General features: G+C 44.2%; 1 protein-coding gene across 1 annotated transcript in view; it reads right to left on the bottom strand.

Annotated features, from left to right (window-relative positions):
* RALYL (RALY RNA binding protein like) overlaps nt 1-16,603 on the bottom strand; it is an 815,331-nt gene that overhangs the window by 542,121 nt on the left and 256,607 nt on the right. The gene's annotated exons all lie outside the window — the stretch shown is intronic.

The following is a 16,603-nucleotide window of genomic DNA, read 5'->3' as shown; positions in this document are numbered from 1 at the left end:
GGATTAAACCAACAATAAATATGGTATAAAAATGTATACCTGATTCTGTTCTGTCTTTGCCATTTTTGGGACATAGACTGGACTAATAAGACAAAGCCAGCATGGATTTAGTGAAGGAAAAATCTTGCCTCACCAATCTACTACATTTCTTTGAAGGGGTGAACAAACATGTGGATAAAGGTGAGCCAGTCGATATTGTGTATCTGGATTTTCAAAAGGCATTTGACAAAGTACCTCATGAAAGACTCCAGAGGAAATTGGAGAGCCATGGGATAGGAGGTAGTGGTCTGTTGTGGATTAAAAACTGGTTAAAAAGATGCAACACAGAGAGTAGGGTTAAATGCTCAGTATTCTAAATGGAGAAGGCTAGAAAGTGGGGTTCCCTAGGGGTCTGTACTGGGACCGCTCCTTTTTAACATATTTATAAATGATCTAGAGATGGGAGTAACTAGTGAGATGCTTAAATTTGCTGATGACAAGTGGAGGGGTATAATCGAAAGTGACGCCCAAGTTTTGTTGAGGATGTCCTCGCAAAACATCCCAATGGAGGGGCGGGAAAACCCATATTATCAAAACAAGATGGATGTCCAGCTTTCGTTTCGATAATACGGTCGGGGACACCCAAATCTTGAAATTTTGGTCATCCTTAGAGATGGTCATCCCTAGACTTGGTCGTTTCTGATTTTTGGCGATAATGGAAAGCAAGGATGCCCATCTTAGAAACGACCAAATGCAAGCCCTTTGTTCATGGGAGGAGCCAGCATTTGTAGTGCACTGGTCCCCCTGACATGCCAGGACACCAACTGGACACCCTATGGGGCACTGCAGTGGACTTCATAAAATGCTTAAGACTATGGTAGTGGTGTAGATTTGTGGGGAGTGGGTTTTGGGGGGATTTGGGGGGCTCAGCACCCAAGGTAAGGGAGCTATGCACCTGGGAGCAATTTAAAATATTTTTTTAATTTTTAGAAGTGCCCCCTAGGGTGCCCGGTTGGTGTCCTTGGCATGTCAGGGGGACCAGTGCAATACAAATGTTGGCTCCTCCCACAACCAAATACCTTGCATTTTGCCGGGTTTGAGATGGCCGGGCCCAGTTTCCATGTTGGCCAAAAACCGACGCCGGCCATCCCTAAACCCGGCGATCTCAACATTTGACCTAAATGTTGAGATTTAGCCGGCACCAACCGTATTGTCAAAAGAAAAGATGGCCGGCCATCTTTTTCGAAAATACGGTTTGCTCCGCCCCTTTGCGGAGCCGGCCCCGAAGATGATCAGCCATCTATTTGGCCGGCGCCATTCAATTATGCCCCTCCAGGCGGCCTAGTAAAAGGGCCCCAAACTTCCACAGGTCAAAACGCACAAACAATAAACAGTGGAGGTGATTAATAAAGGCAAATGTCAGCAATCATGTGCAACCATCTTTATTCACACCTAAGAAGACTCGGCATGGCCATATTTCAGCTGTAAGGCCTACATTAGGAGTCTGCCATAATCCAAAAGAGCATTTATGAAAAGAATTGCATACTGCTGAGTCAGAATACCTAATATTCACTGTAATATGTAGCAGCATCACCGGCATCAACCCATTAGATTACAGAAAATCCAGTATTCTCTATTTTAGCAGCACTTCTGTTGCAGGAATTGAGATAGGAATTTGTGATACTTCAGGAGTCAGACAACACACACCAGAATGAGAGAGTAATCTTCTTTATTTGCCAGCAAACAAAGCAGGACATCAGTTCTAGCTCTCTTCTCTCTCTCTCTGCTCTCTGTGTCTTTCTCTCAGCTCTCTGTCTCAGCTCTCTTCTTATGCTGTCTTCTCCTTCTTCTGTCTGTTCCTTCTGTCCTTCTCTTTCTTCTGAGCTCCTTCTGACGTAAACTGCTTCTGCTCCTACTTAAATACAGTTCTATCCAGCCTAGCCTAGCCCAGCCCCCTTACTCTCCAATTGGTTAAGGAATAGATTGGTCACTTTGCCTCAACCAATCATTACTTTAAAAATATCAGTTACATAGGTTCCAGACATCCTAAACTGACCTCTAACCTGGGGCCCCTTAAGCCAGACATTTGGTCTCCAGAACTCTTATATTTTCCTTATGATTGATTTCTCATATTCCTAGTACTAACTGCTAACTAAACTCTGGCATTCATTAAAGAGGTCAAAAGTCAGTCTTACTTAATAGCATACATATCAGGTTATCACTTTCAAGACCATTTCTACATTTACCTACAATTAATCAAGGAGAAGAGAGCTGACTAGTCCTGACCTCTTCACCTATCAGCTTATACATTGAACCAGCCAGAACTATGGCTAAGTCAAACCACATGTTTGACCTCTTCACTGCAGTCTTTGCTTAGAAAATACAGCAGAGAGTAACATTAGATTTAAAAGGTATTCTACATTTAACTACACAGAATCAGTATTTCTTATAAGACATATTCTAAATATCAAAAACTTGTAAATACTAATCTATTGCCTCTCTCTAAACAGTATTTCTATCTAATCATTTTAAACTACAATATATCTGGCTCATGCCAGAGCTTACAAAGGCTACTCAGCATGCCTAATAATATACAGCTGTTGAGCTAGCTTTCATTATTCACAAGGGTGAAAGAAATTCCTGTCTCTGACCTTTCTAACCCAGCCCGGCAAACGTAAATAACCTAAACCAGATGACATTCCTTCACTTTAGTTGCCAGGTAAAAAGCTAGAATTCAAACTTCAAGCTTTTAATATCATTTCTTATATATATAATTATGCCATGGCTGCCTCATTCCCCCCTTTGAGACTAAAATCAGCTTATGCAGAGATAAGTCTCACAACTCAGACTCTGGAGATTATAGTGGTCCTAACTAGGAATAGACTTGTGAATCACCATTACCCTACTTGTTAAGGTCCGACGGCATACTGCCGAAGCACATGAGGCTAGGAAACAAAACAACAACCCTGCTAAAACTAAGACTATTAGGGAAATGAACAAGGGACGTATCCAGGAGGTCAATGACCACCACCAGGAGGTAAGGTCTAATCCTCCTCGGTAATCCTCCACATTAAGGCTGGCCAACTGTAGGACTTTATCCATGGCATGCCTAACTACATGCGTCCTATTTATGACAATAGTACAGCACTCTGAAGAATTTAACACTGTGCAGAGACCACCCTGAGCTGCAAAGAGATAGTCAAGGCCCATACGATTATACCTAGAAACTATACTTAATTCATTAATTTGATCCTGCAATGCATTGACTACCACGTTCAGCTCATGAACTAAAACATGGAGTAGGGACTGAAGTCTCCGAGTAGCCATACCTAGTTCAGTAATACCCGCTACCGGGCCTCCAATTGGAATCCAGGCTGTGGCAGAAAGGGCTACAAGTCTCTTTTTAGTCAGAGGATAAGTAGAATTAATATACTGGAGGGCTAATTCAATCGCCTCATCCTCTGTGGCAACGGAGGAGGGTAAGGACAAAGCCTCTCGCTTAGAGCGGTGCGGGGATAGTGGCTTAAGAGGAATAACTTTAGGAAAATAATTCAAGGTTACTAATACACAAAAATCATATGTGGAGGGAAGAATCATGTGGAGGACATTATCACAGAGCCAGTAATGACCAAGGAGAGGGTGAGGAAAGTTCCCAATAAATGTTGGCTCAGGCTGGACAGGGTACTTAGGGTGCCCATAATGCGAGCCCCTATCCCAGGGGGAACGAAGACGAAATGGAGACTTTGCACACCATAGGCGCCAATCCCCAATTGTGACAGGCTGCTCATTTGTTAGTAACTCTTCATACCCCGGGGACTTATGAAAGTAGAAAATAAGCTTGGACACTATAGTCTTCTCAGTGGTACGCTTAGGAGCCAGATAATCACCTGGGTCATAATCTACAGGTATGGTAGCAGGGCACATAGGAGTACCTGGAGAAACTACCCACACAGATTCTCCTTTTCTGGGAGAACATTAGTATAGTTACAGGGAATGGGAAGAACAGTTGAGATGCTTCTTGTTAAACAAAACACTCCAGAGGCTGGATAGGGAGACGTAAAAACTGGCCTTAGAGAAGAGTCAGAGGGGGAAGTAGCATTATAAAAGGACCACCAAGTATAATCCTGGCTCCAAGGACCTGAACTCGAAAAGTAGGGAGGTATAAGAGCTGGGAGTTGCACAGGGACAGGTACAGCTGGGACATCTGTGGTATAAGGAGAAAATCGGGAACACACAATACAAGGGGAAGTAATCTTTGCCTGGCTAATTAGTTCCTGGACAGAGTGTAACCAAAGGTTGGAGCGAGTTGGGGTATTAGGAACAAGGAGGCAAGGAGTAGAAAACAACAAAAGCATCCAAACTACTAACATTTTCTTTCTTCCTAATCTAAAACAAATACAGCAAACTAATTAGGCAATAATATTTCAACAGTCTGTGCTAATCACAGATTATTCTCATATAGTGTTCTCAGTCTTTGAGTTCTTATACCAGTTGGGATAGACCCTCAACTGACAAGGATCAAGCTCTCAAATTCCAAGGAAGCCAGAATCTGGGCAAGAAAGAGTCTCAGTGTGAAGCCGAAGTTCAGCCGCTCCTGCAGTATGCAGTTGACCCTTCTTTTCAGCTAGTAGATTCTTTGGTTCGGGTCAAGCGCAACTTCAATGGCTCCGCTGGATCTCTTTCTGCTCTCCACTGTCTAGGCTCCGTCTGATCCGTGCTGGGCTCAGTCTGGTCAGCAGACTTAATTCGAGACCAATGGACCCATGGAGTTATCCCTGCGACCTTCACAGCTGCAGGGGTAGAAAGCAAAACAGTAAAAGGTCCTTTCCACCGGGGCCCCAAAGGCTGGAGCTTCCAGTCTTTCACCCAAACTCTATCCCCTGGCAGGAAGGAATGTACCTGAGCCTGGAAGGGGACAGGGTTTATTTCTCTCACATAAGACTGAAGCTCAAAAATTATCTTACCCAGGAGGGCTACCTGCTCCTGCACCTGGGCAGACCCTAAAATCCCTATGTTTCCCTTAATTCCCTGTAAAATGGCTGGGGGCTTCCCATACACAATTTCAAAGGGAGAGAGGGCTGTTCCTCTAGTTGGGGTGCATCGGAGGCGAAAGAGGGCTAGTGGCAATGCCTGTGGCCATTTCAATTGGGTTTCCTGACAAATCTTTGCTAGGCTATTTTTCAAGGTTCTGTTTGCTCGCTCAACCTGCCCTGAACTCTGGGGACGATAGGCACAATGCAATTTCCAGGTAATGCGCAATGCGCGGGACAGGGCCTGAAGTGTGGCTTCAACAAAGGCGGGACCATTATCTGAACCTATGGCAAGGGGCAATCCATACCTGGAGATGACATCCCTAAGGAGAGCTCGAGCTACTTCTGTGGCTTTCTCAGTGACTGTAGGATATGCTTCCACCCACCCAGAGAAGGTACAGACCATGACCAAGAGGTATCGGAGCCTACCGCTCCTGGGCATTTCTGTGAAGTCTATAACTAGGGACTCAAAGGGTGTTAGTCCTCTAGACTGAACTCCTGGTGGAATACGGGGTCCCTGACGAGCATTATTCTGGGCACAGAGAGTACATCGGGCAGAGGCAGTGGCAACCAGACTATCCAATCCTTCCAGCACCACTACTCGATTGAGTAGGCGGGCTAGTGCTGTTTTCCCTAAGTGTGATAGGTCATGAGCTTGAGACACTACAGGCCAAGCTAGGTGGCGTGGCACCAGAACTCTGGTATCAGGGAGATGTAACCAGCCATCAGGTCTCCTTACTGCACCTTCTTCTTGAGCCCATTTCTCTTCCGTTTGGGTATACATAGGTGTCCATTCTTGCAATCGGATTTGGAACAGGGGAGTCACAGTACTTGCTGGGGGTCCTCGAGCAGCTTCCTTGGCCACCCGATCAGCATGGCGGTTCCCTCGGGCCACTGGAGTATCTACCCTTTGGTGTCCCCTGCAGTGAATGACAGCTACCTTCTTGGGGGCCCAAACAGCCTCTAGCAGCTGAAGTATTTCAGGTCCATACTTAACAGGTTGGCCTGCAGCATTTATGAGTCCCTTTTCCTTATACAAAGCTCCATGAGCATGTAGGGTTGTGAAGGCATACTTAGAATCAGTATAAATGTTGGTTACCAGTCCTGCTGCTAACTCCAGAGCTCGTATGAGGGCCACAAGTTCTGCTTTCTGGGCTGAAGTTCCTTGGGGCAGGGCTCTTGCTTCTATCACCTTGTCCTCTGTCACCACAGCATAGCCTGCCAATCGCTTGGAGTTCTCCACATAACTGCTTCCATCTGTAAAATAAATTACATCTGGGTCCCTCCAAGGAACATCTTTAAGATCTGGTCGACTGGAGTACACTTCATCCATGGTTTGGATACAGTCATGATCCGGTGGTCCCTCAGATGCTGGCAAAAGAGTAGCAGGATTAAATGTAGCCACTGTTTCCAGGTGTATCCGTGGATTCTCACACAAGCTAGCTTGGTACTTAACCATACGGTTATTTGTAAACCAGTGGTTGCCCTTATACTCCATGAGGGTGAGAACTGCATGGGGGACTTTAACAACCAGTTCTTGCCCCAAGGTCAACTTATCAGCTTCCTGGACCAGTAAGGCTGTTGCTGCAATGGCCCTCATGCAGGCTGGCCATCCTTTAGCCACTCCATCCAGCTGTTTAGACAGGTATGCAACAGGCCTCTGCCAAGATCCCATCATCTGGGTCAGCACACCCAGAGCAACCCCCTGTCGCTCATGGACATACAGTGAGAAAGGTTTCTCCACATCAGGAAGGCCTAACGCAGGGGCTTGGAGTAGGGCTTTCTTTATGGCAATGAAGGATTGTTGAGCAGTAGGTCCCCATTCAAATGGTTCCTTTTCACCCCCCTTTGTGGCTTGGTAAAGGGGTTTCGCCATCAGTGCAAAATTTGGAATCCAAATTCTGCAGAATCCAGCTGCTCCCAGGAATTCCCTAACTTCTCTTCTGGACTTGGGTTGGGGAATTGCAGCTACCGCTTGCTTCCTACTAGCATCCAGTCTCCGACTTCCCTGGGAAATGCAAAAGCCCAGATACTTCACTTCTGACTGACAAAGTTGGGCCTTTGAGCGTGAGACCTTATAGCCTGCATCCAAGAGTAGCTCCAGCAATTCTCTGGTAGCCTCAAAACACTCTTCCTGGGTCACTGCTGCAATCAGGAGGTCATCTACATACTGGAGTAAAACTCGCCTGGAAGGCTCAGATTTAAAAGTCTTAAGGTCTTGCCATAGGGCTGTCCCAAAAATGGTGGGGGAATTCTTGAACCCCTGTGGCAGACGGGTCCATGTATACTGAAGCTTCCTTCCTGTTACTGGGTTTTCCCATTGAAAGGCAAAAAGCAATTGACTGGCTGGGGCCACCCGAATACAAAAGAAGGCATCTTTTAGATCTAGTGTCGTGAAATGGGTAGCTCCAGAAGGTATCAATCCTAACAGGACATATGGATTAGGCACTACAGGGTGTAATGAGATAGTGGATTTGTTAACCACTCGTAAGTCTTGGACTGGCCGGTAATCCTCAGTCCCTGGCTTCTGAACTGGCAATAGTGGCGTATTCCATGGAGACTGGCAAGGACGAATAATTCCATGGGATAACAGACGATTCAAATGTGCTTGGATCCCTTCCAGAGCCTTTCTGGGAATTGGGTATTGGCGAAGATGGATTGGCCGGGCATTTGGAAGTAAATCTACATGAACAGGAGGAATATTTCGGGCCAACCCTGGGGGATTATCTTCTGCCCATACCCCACTGACCTGAAAGCTGTCTGCCAGGGGTAGGTCAACTTGGCCATGCGACTGATGCAGCCGCCATTCTTCTTCAAGAGGGCAACAGAAACTCAATATACCCTTAGGGCTGGATGTCGGGGGCCGAAAGGAGACTGAAGTCTGGCCATCAGAGTCAAAGGAAATTTGGGCCCTAAGCTTGGACAGCAGGTCTCGACCTAACAAAGGGATTGGACAGTCTGGCATATACAGGAATTCATGAGTGACTATGTGTGAGCCTAATTGGCATCTACGGGTTGTCAGGAAGGGCCTCCGGTTCTGCACCCCCGTGGCTCCCACCACTCGGACAGTTTTTCCAGACACAGGCGCTAATCGCTCCGTCACAACAGAATGTTCAGCTCCTGTATCAATCATGAATGGAATTGAGCGGCTCCCTATAGTTAGCTTGACCATAGGTTCCTGGGAGCCCAGTTTGTAGGAACCCGGTCTGTCCTATTCGTCCCATTCTGCCATCTCGGCTATCCCGATGATGTCAGATTCAGGAGGCTCATATCTTCCCTCTCGAACTCGGCCTCGGCTTCCTCGATCTCCTGGTCCCCTTCTCAGTCCCTGGCGCCTCTGGGGGCATTCATCTTTCCAGTGCCCTCTTTCCTTACAATAGGCACACTGATCCCTCTCCAATCTTGGTCTGGGATTCTCCCCCCTTGGCCGGGATTGATTGAAGGAATCTCGGGGCCTGGCTGGTGGTCCAGGGTCCCACTTTGGCTTCCCATTAGCTAGAGGTCGACCTCGGTTAAGGGTGGAATTAGTAATGGCTGCCGCTAAAAGGTCGGCCTTCTTCTGCATCTTCCGGTCAGCCTCTCGGCGCACCTCCTGATCTCTATTAATGAAAACCTTGGTTGCGATCTCAATTAGCTGGGTGGTATTCATCCCTGCGAATCCCTCCTGACGCTGCAACTTCTTCCGGATATCTGGCATACTCTGGGCCACCAATGCGCTATTCACCATTCTCTGGTTTTCTTGGGCTTCAGGGTCAAATGGGGTGTATGTTCTGTAGGCTTCAATTAGTCGCTCTAGAAAGGCCCCAGGGGATTCAGTTGCCCCTTGGAGAATTTCAGAGACCTTTGCCAGATTAATGGGCCTCTTTATGCCTTTCCTCATACCTTCCAGTAAGTCCCGGCAATAGCCAGACAACAGTTCATAGTGCTGCCCATCATTTGGATCCCAAACTGGAGCTGCGCGAGGAAACCGAGCTCTAACCCATCCCTCTGGGTCCTGTGTCCCCCCGGGGACACGCTCTCGCGTGATGGCCTCAGCATTTTGCAAAATCTTCCGCCTCTCCTCAGTTGTGAAGAGGGTCAGGAGAAGTTGTTGACAATCAGTCCAGGTTGGGTTATGGGTGGCCATAATGCTAGTCACTAGGTCCACCACTGCCTGAGGCTTTTCAGTATAAGAGGGGTAATGCGTCTTCCAATTCAGGAGATCGGTGGTTGTGAAGGGTACATACTGATAGGCCTGTGCCTGTATAACCTGACCCTCATTATTAGGATCCGGTCGAGTGATGGTTACCTGTCGGAGTGGCAGAACTCTCGAGGAGGTGGGAATGGAACCTGAGGTAGAGCTAGGAGCTACCCTCCTATCATGCTCAAAGGTGATTGCAGCGGGTCTAACCCATTCAGTGGAGGTGTGTTTAACCCCTGAGGGATGGGGAGGGGTACTCATAGACTGAGAGGTGGTCACAGGTGATTCAGTCCATTGAAAGGGATGCCGGGCCCCTAATGAATGGGTAGGGGTATTAGAGGGAGAGGCTGGGCTGTCAGGAGTTGAGGAGTCAGGGAGTGGAACCCAAAGCGGGTCTTCAGAGGTTAACAGGAGAGGATGTGGCAGAGGAGAGTAGAGACTGGGTGAAAAGTCCAACCTAGGGTGTGGCAGGTTTGGCACAGGAGGGGAAGAACTATCCGGAGAAGCCTGTGCTGGAGAAGCTTGGGCTGGACGGCGTGGATCTCTGGGGGTAGCACGGAACCCCAACAATGGGCCATAAGGTGGTGGCTCAAGGTCTGAGGGGTCATCAGAGAGTATGGGTTTCTCAGACAGGGTAGGGGCGGAAGCCACCGATTGGGTGGTAGGCTTCCTGGGGCTCTTTCCCTCTTCTAGTTTAGATTTTCTAATCTTTCTTTGAACACGGCCTAACATGAATTTTACTGGGGATCCCATATAAGTTTTCAACCAAGAGGGAGGGTCAGTCACAAGGCTGTCCCAGGAATCTATATAAGGGAGTTGTTCAGAATATTCTGGTTCTCCTACAACTATGCTGTAGACCTTCCGGATTACTTCAATATCTAAGCTGCCACTAGGGGGCCACCCCACTCCCATAGATGGCCACTCAACTTCACACAAGGTTCTTAAAGTACTTGAGCTTAAAGTCTGTCCATAGTCATTAATTAAAAATCCTTTTTTAAAGTTCTTAAGCATACAGTCTAGGGGGGTATCAATTTGTCTAGATGATGTCCCACCCATAATGCTTACAGTTACAACACACAAAAAGGGAGGGAATTTTTTTTGAAAGTGCAGTAAGGGGTCTGCACTCTCGAGACACTAGGTAGACAGACAGCAATCGCTTCCTTCCGTTGCTGACCAATTGAACTCGCGTTAATTGGAAATGCAGCTATAAGAAGTCCGCACTCAATAATCATTCACGCATCACACATTCCATACAGAAAATCCCACCCAACAATTTCAGATTTCTCAGATACAGATAAGCTCAAGCGTTTTCGCTTCTAATCTCCTCTAGATTAGAAGGTACTAGGGCCTTCGCTGAGAGTTGATCAGGCTCTCCTTCCTCAATTTGTTTGAGGGGCTGATTTACAATTTTCTAGCTAGAATTACAATACAGAATACAGAATACATACCCGGCGAATGTTCTCCAGTCAGTTGGGTGCTGGGATTAATGCAGGATTCATCCCACCGCTGCCACCAAGAATTGTTGCAGGAATTGAGATAGGAATTTGTGATACTTCAGGAGTCAGACAACACACACCAGAATGAGAGAGTAATCTTCTTTATTTGCCAGCAAACAAAGCAGGACATCAGTTCTAGCTCTCTTCTCTCTCTCTCTGCTCTCTGTGTCTTTCTCTCAGCTCTCTGTCTCAGCTCTCTTCTTATGCTGTCTTCTCCTTCTTCTGTCTGTTCCTTCTGTCCTTCTCTTTCTTCTGAGCTCCTTCTGACGTAAACTGCTTCTGCTCCTACTTAAATACAGTTCTATCCAGCCTAGCCTAGCCCAGCCCCCTTACTCTCCAATTGGTTAAGGAATAGATTGGTCACTTTGCCTCAACCAATCATTACTTTAAAAATATCAGTTACATAGGTTCCAGACATCCTAAACTGACCTCTAACCTGGGGCCCCTTAAGCCAGACATTTGGTCTCCAGAACTCTTATATTTTCCTTATGATTGATTTCTCATATTCCTAGTACTAACTGCTAACTAAACTCTGGCATTCATTAAAGAGGTCAAAAGTCAGTCTTACTTAATAGCATACATATCAGGTTATCACTTTCAAGACCATTTCTACATTTACCTACAATTAATCAAGGAGAAGAGAGCTGACTAGTCCTGACCTCTTCACCTATCAGCTTATACATTGAACCAGCCAGAACTATGGCTAAGTCAAACCACATGTTTGACCTCTTCACTGCAGTCTTTGCTTAGAAAATACAGCAGAGAGTAACATTAGATTTAAAAAGGTATTCTACATTTAACTACACAGAATCAGTATTTCTTATAAGACATATTCTAAATATCAAAAACTTGTAAATACTAATCTATTGCCTCTCTCTAAACAGTATTTCTATCTAATCATTTTAAACTACAATATATCTGGCTCATGCCAGAGCTTACAAAGGCTACTCAGCATGCCTAATAATATACAGCTGTTGAGCTAGCTTTCATTATTCACAAGGGTGAAAGAAATTCCTGTCTCTGACCTTTCTAACCCAGCCCGGCAAACGTAAATAACCTAAACCAGATGACATTCCTTCACTTTAGTTGCCAGGTAAAAAGCTAGAATTCAAACTTCAAGCTTTTAATATCATTTCTTATATATATAATTATGCCATGGCTGCCTCACTTCCACTACCTTTAAAAATATACACTTGAATAATATCTCCCAAAAGTGTACAAATTCTTTTGCACAAATTATTACTTATTCTGAAGCTGTAAATGTGCGTATGCACACACATATTCTACAAAATACTCAGTGCATCACCAGTCCACCCAACTCCATTCAAGCTATGTCCCCATGAATGTCTACATTTCACATATGTATACCACTGCACAATTTTATAAGACCCTGTTTCCATGTGTACAACAAGCTTTACTTGTGGATAAAATTTGCAAAAATTACCCACTATGTGACATCAGCCTATAACTTCTTGTGGTAACATTATTCCAGGGGTTCTTAACCAATTGTGCCCAGAAGAGGTTGAATGGGGTACAGAGAAGGGTTTTGAAATATGATGTAATTTATTGATATTTTTTAGACAGAGTGAAGGTAGTTATTAGGACAGTGATTGGCAGTATAACTGTATACTAATGACATTTTAGCAACGTTAGCAGTTAGCACTGTTAGCGGCTAACACTTAGCGACTTATGTAGCAGTCAATAGTCACTAGTGAACACATGGTGTAGGACAGGAGTGCCAGGGTTTCATTCATCAGTTAAACGGGTGCAGGAACCAAAAAAGGTTAAGTACTCCTGTACTATACAGTATGTCTTGGCAGTCAACAGCATTCCTGGACCCATCTTATGACTTAGAAAAGTTACAACAGTACCCATTAGTATATCATAGCAGTTACTGAGCAACTCCTACAGACAGTGGTGTGCTGGAGCCGGCTCGCAACGGCTCGCAAGAGCCCCTTGATAAATTTTAATGATTTTTGCGAGCCGGTTGTTGGAGTCAGGCAGCAAGCACACAAGCATCTGTTTTTTTTTTTCTCCTCCTCTCTCCCTCCTCCCCAAGCCCCCACCCTCCCATAGGCTCCCAGCATACCTGGTCATGTGGTCCCTTAGGATCATCATCCCCCCCTCACCACTGTCTGACCAACCCGGAGCCTTTTCTCTGCTAGATCCCACCCACAGCAAGTTGCATCAGCGGGGCTATACATTCACTCGGCAGAGACAGGCTGGGGGTGGATCAGGCAGCGTCTCGTGTTACAGCTGCTGGAACAAGTAATGTTTGAACAATGGCCAGAGGGAATGGAAGCTGAGAGAGAGGTAGGCAGAGGAGCAGCAGGAGGGAGATGATGCTGGGTTTGAATGAGGACAGCATGAAGTTAAAAAAAAAGTTGAAGCTATTTAAGTTAGTCTGTTTCCCCTTCCTGCGCCGTTAAACTGAAAACAAAATCAAGCAAACTTATGAGCTGCTGCATCTAGGTTGTCATTCTTTATTGTTGGTAGCATTTTAATTCAATCTCTCTTATATTTTCAAACATGCCAGCTTTGGCAGCATACAGATCTACACAGAGGTCAGAGGAAGTATAGTAATGGAATAACTTTTCATAGATAAGAGTAGTAATTTGTTATCAATCATATTGAGTGTGTCATTTAGAGGGGCTGGTTATAGGGCCACCCTAGCATGTATTTGTGCAGAGATCTTTTTTCTCCTGGTAAAGGGCCATTAAAACAGATGTCATTATAAGAATCAGGTGCTCAGCATTCAGAGTTTCTATCTATTTATTTATTTATTTCTGACATTTAACCCTGCAGAGATTTTTTTCTCGTGGTAATGGGCTTCTAAAACAGACATCATGTTAAAGGAATCAGGTTCTCAATGTTCAGAGTTTCTATTTATTTACTTATTTATGGCATTTTATCCCACATTAAATTTGAATTAGATTGGAACCTGGAAGCATTTAAAAATAAAAAAAATTTCCCAGAGAGAGTAATGCATGACCGCTCCACCCGGCTCTCTCCCTGGGTATAGCCAGCTCTGCAATTTTGGGGGGGGGGGGGGGGGGGGGGGGCGCAGAGGTGGACCGGGGAGAGAGCCTGTTGTTAAAAATTTACCAGCACACCACTGCCTACAGACATCTTTAACTGCTTGAACTAAAGAATAAATTCCAGGCTTGGATAAAGCTAGAATATTTAAAATATTTGTGGTGTTATGCATATTTAGTCTTTATTTGTTTACTTTGTTTGGGGGAGACATTGAGTAGACAACTCAGACTGGTAAAGATGAGGGGGGGTGGGGGGTTGAAGACTTTTTCTAGCCTTCCTTATTAATTCATTGTGGGGGGTCTTTTACTAAGGCGCGCTGGCGTATTTATCGCGAGCTAAAAATAGGTGCACGCTAAACGCTAAAGATGCCCATAGGAATACATTGGCGCGTCTAATGTTTAGTGCATGCCTATTTTTAGCGTGCACTAAAAACGCCAGCACGCCTTAGAAAAAGGCCACCTGAATCTTTTCACAATTGGTGGTCGTCTCACTCCCTTTAAGGACAATAAATTGACTCTGGGTTTTTATTGTGATAATACTTTGAAGTTTGATAAATTATTCAGGTTGTTAAGTCTTGTTGATTTCAACTAAGGCAAATTTGTCAGCTTAAGCCTCTTTTGACTTGGTCCAATCTGATTAAGTTAATTTATGCATTCGTTACAAGCAGAATTGATTACTGTAACTCTTTGTATCAGTGTTTGACTTTAATCAACCAGAAGAGGCTTCAGCTTGTACAAAACACTGCTGCGCATTTAGCAGTCAGTGGGAAGAGAACTGACATTATAACAGAGATTTCAAAGGATATGTAGATATATTGGTTATCCGTATCTGCTAGACTTATTTTCAAGACTTTGTGTTTGGTCTTCAAGGCATTTTTTTTTTTTTTTTGCATTCTTCAGAATATCTTTCAGAACTATTGGTTCAGTGGGATCATCAGCGTTTTTTTCTTCATTCTTCACAGCAACCTCTTTCACTTCATGTGATCAGATTAACTTCCATTAGAAAGAGAGCCTTCAATTATGCGTGACCTTTGATACGGAACTCACTACCTGCTTATATCAGCAGTATGATCAACTATTTTGGGTTTCATAAAGTACTGAAAACCTGGCTTTTTGAAACTAATCATATTTAAGTATTTGATAGTAATATTTTAGTATCATTGTTCTCTTTGTTTTAAACATTAGTACTTGCAAAAGTGCTGTCACAAAACACTAAGCTAGACTGTCAATTAAACCAGAGCATAAAACATCACTATGAAGACGCAGAAGGCTTAAACCAAAATCTTCTTTAATGCAAAATCAAAGGAAATGACTTACAGTTCTGAAATGTTGCACCAGAGTTTCTGCCCAGCAGATTGGAGAGTCTGTTCTCAACCAGCTCACTTTATATGCAAATAGATGCCAGGAGATCTCAGCACCCAGCTGAGAGAGAGTAGATGTTGTAAATACTTTTAAACTGATGAAAATGTGATGAAGTTATAAAGGTTTTAAAAGGCTCATGCAGCAAAGCACAGTGGTTAGTTACAGTTCATAGAAAAGCAAGGTGCAGAAAGATTCCCCCTGCTCAAAGGAGAGAGAACAGGGGAGCTAACTACCCAGCAAGCTTAGAGAATCAAGCTAGCCGATATGTTGAGTCCTATAAGACACAGGGAACTGGGACATGTGCTCAGGTAGTGCCTACCACAGAGAACTACAGAATGACAAAGATTTGTAGTCCTATCCAATGTAAAGACACAGGGACTGAACCTGGCTATAAGCAATATCTAATATATACATATAAACAACAAGCAACCTGCCTCCATGCAAATGGGAGCAGAACAAGCATATTATTTTTTTTGTAAACCGCTTTAAAATGTATGTACTGAGCAGTATATCAAGTCAGTACATAAGTACATAAGTATTGCCATACTGGGAAAGACCAAAGGTCCATCAAGCCCAGCATCCTGTTTCCAACAGTGGCCAATCCAGTGGACAAATACCTGGCAAGATCCCCCAAAAAGTACAAAACATTCTATACTGCTTATCCCAGAAATAGTGAATTTTCCTAAAGTCCATTTAATAACGGTATATGGACTTTTTCTTTAGGAAGCCATCCAAGCCTTTTTAAAACTCCGCTAAGCTAACCACCTTTACCATATTCTCTGGCAATGAATTCCAGAGGTTAATTACACGTTGAGTGAAGAAACATTTTCTCTAATTTGTTTTAAATTTACTACACATGCCCCCTACTCCTAGTATTTTTGGAAAGCATAAACAGATGCTTCACATCTATCAGTTCCACTCCACTCATTATTTTATAGACCTCTATCATATCTCCCCTCAGCCTTTTCTCCAAGCTGAAGAGCCCTAGCCACTTTAGATTTTCCTCATAGGGAAGTCGTCCCATCCTCTTTATCATTTTCGTTGGTTTACTGAGGAATCGTCATTTACATCTTGAGTCCAATTTTACTTTTTGCTTTTAACTACAAGCATCAGATGTAACAGAGTAAAAGTAGTAAAAAATGGTAAAATTATTACTTCATTAAAAGTAACAAATGTTATCCTGTACTTCTTAAGTACATAGTTACATTTCCTTCCTTCCTTCCTTCCTTCTCCAATCAGTCGAGTATGGTTCTCGTTCACTCTATGGATCAGTTTTCGCCATGCCTTCCGATATCTCACAGCTTCTTTCAGTTCTGCTATGTTCTTTCCAGTATCTTCTTTGATAGTATCTATCCAATAAATCTAATCCAATCCAATGACTTCTCATCTTTCATTTCTAGGTTTTTTTTCTGTTACTCATTTTATTCTCTTAGCATTTCCTCTATATTTTTCCATTTTCTTATCCTTTTTCTTTTGCTGTTATTATAGGTTACATTTCTTTTCTTTTCTCTTACTTTATCC

The sequence above is a fragment of the Microcaecilia unicolor genome, chromosome 1 (genome assembly GCF_901765095.1).
Source record: "Microcaecilia unicolor chromosome 1, aMicUni1.1, whole genome shotgun sequence".
Lineage (NCBI taxonomy): Eukaryota > Metazoa > Chordata > Amphibia > Gymnophiona > Siphonopidae > Microcaecilia > Microcaecilia unicolor.
Note: the sequence above shows the minus strand (reverse complement) of the source record. Positions and strands in the feature narration are given on the sequence as shown.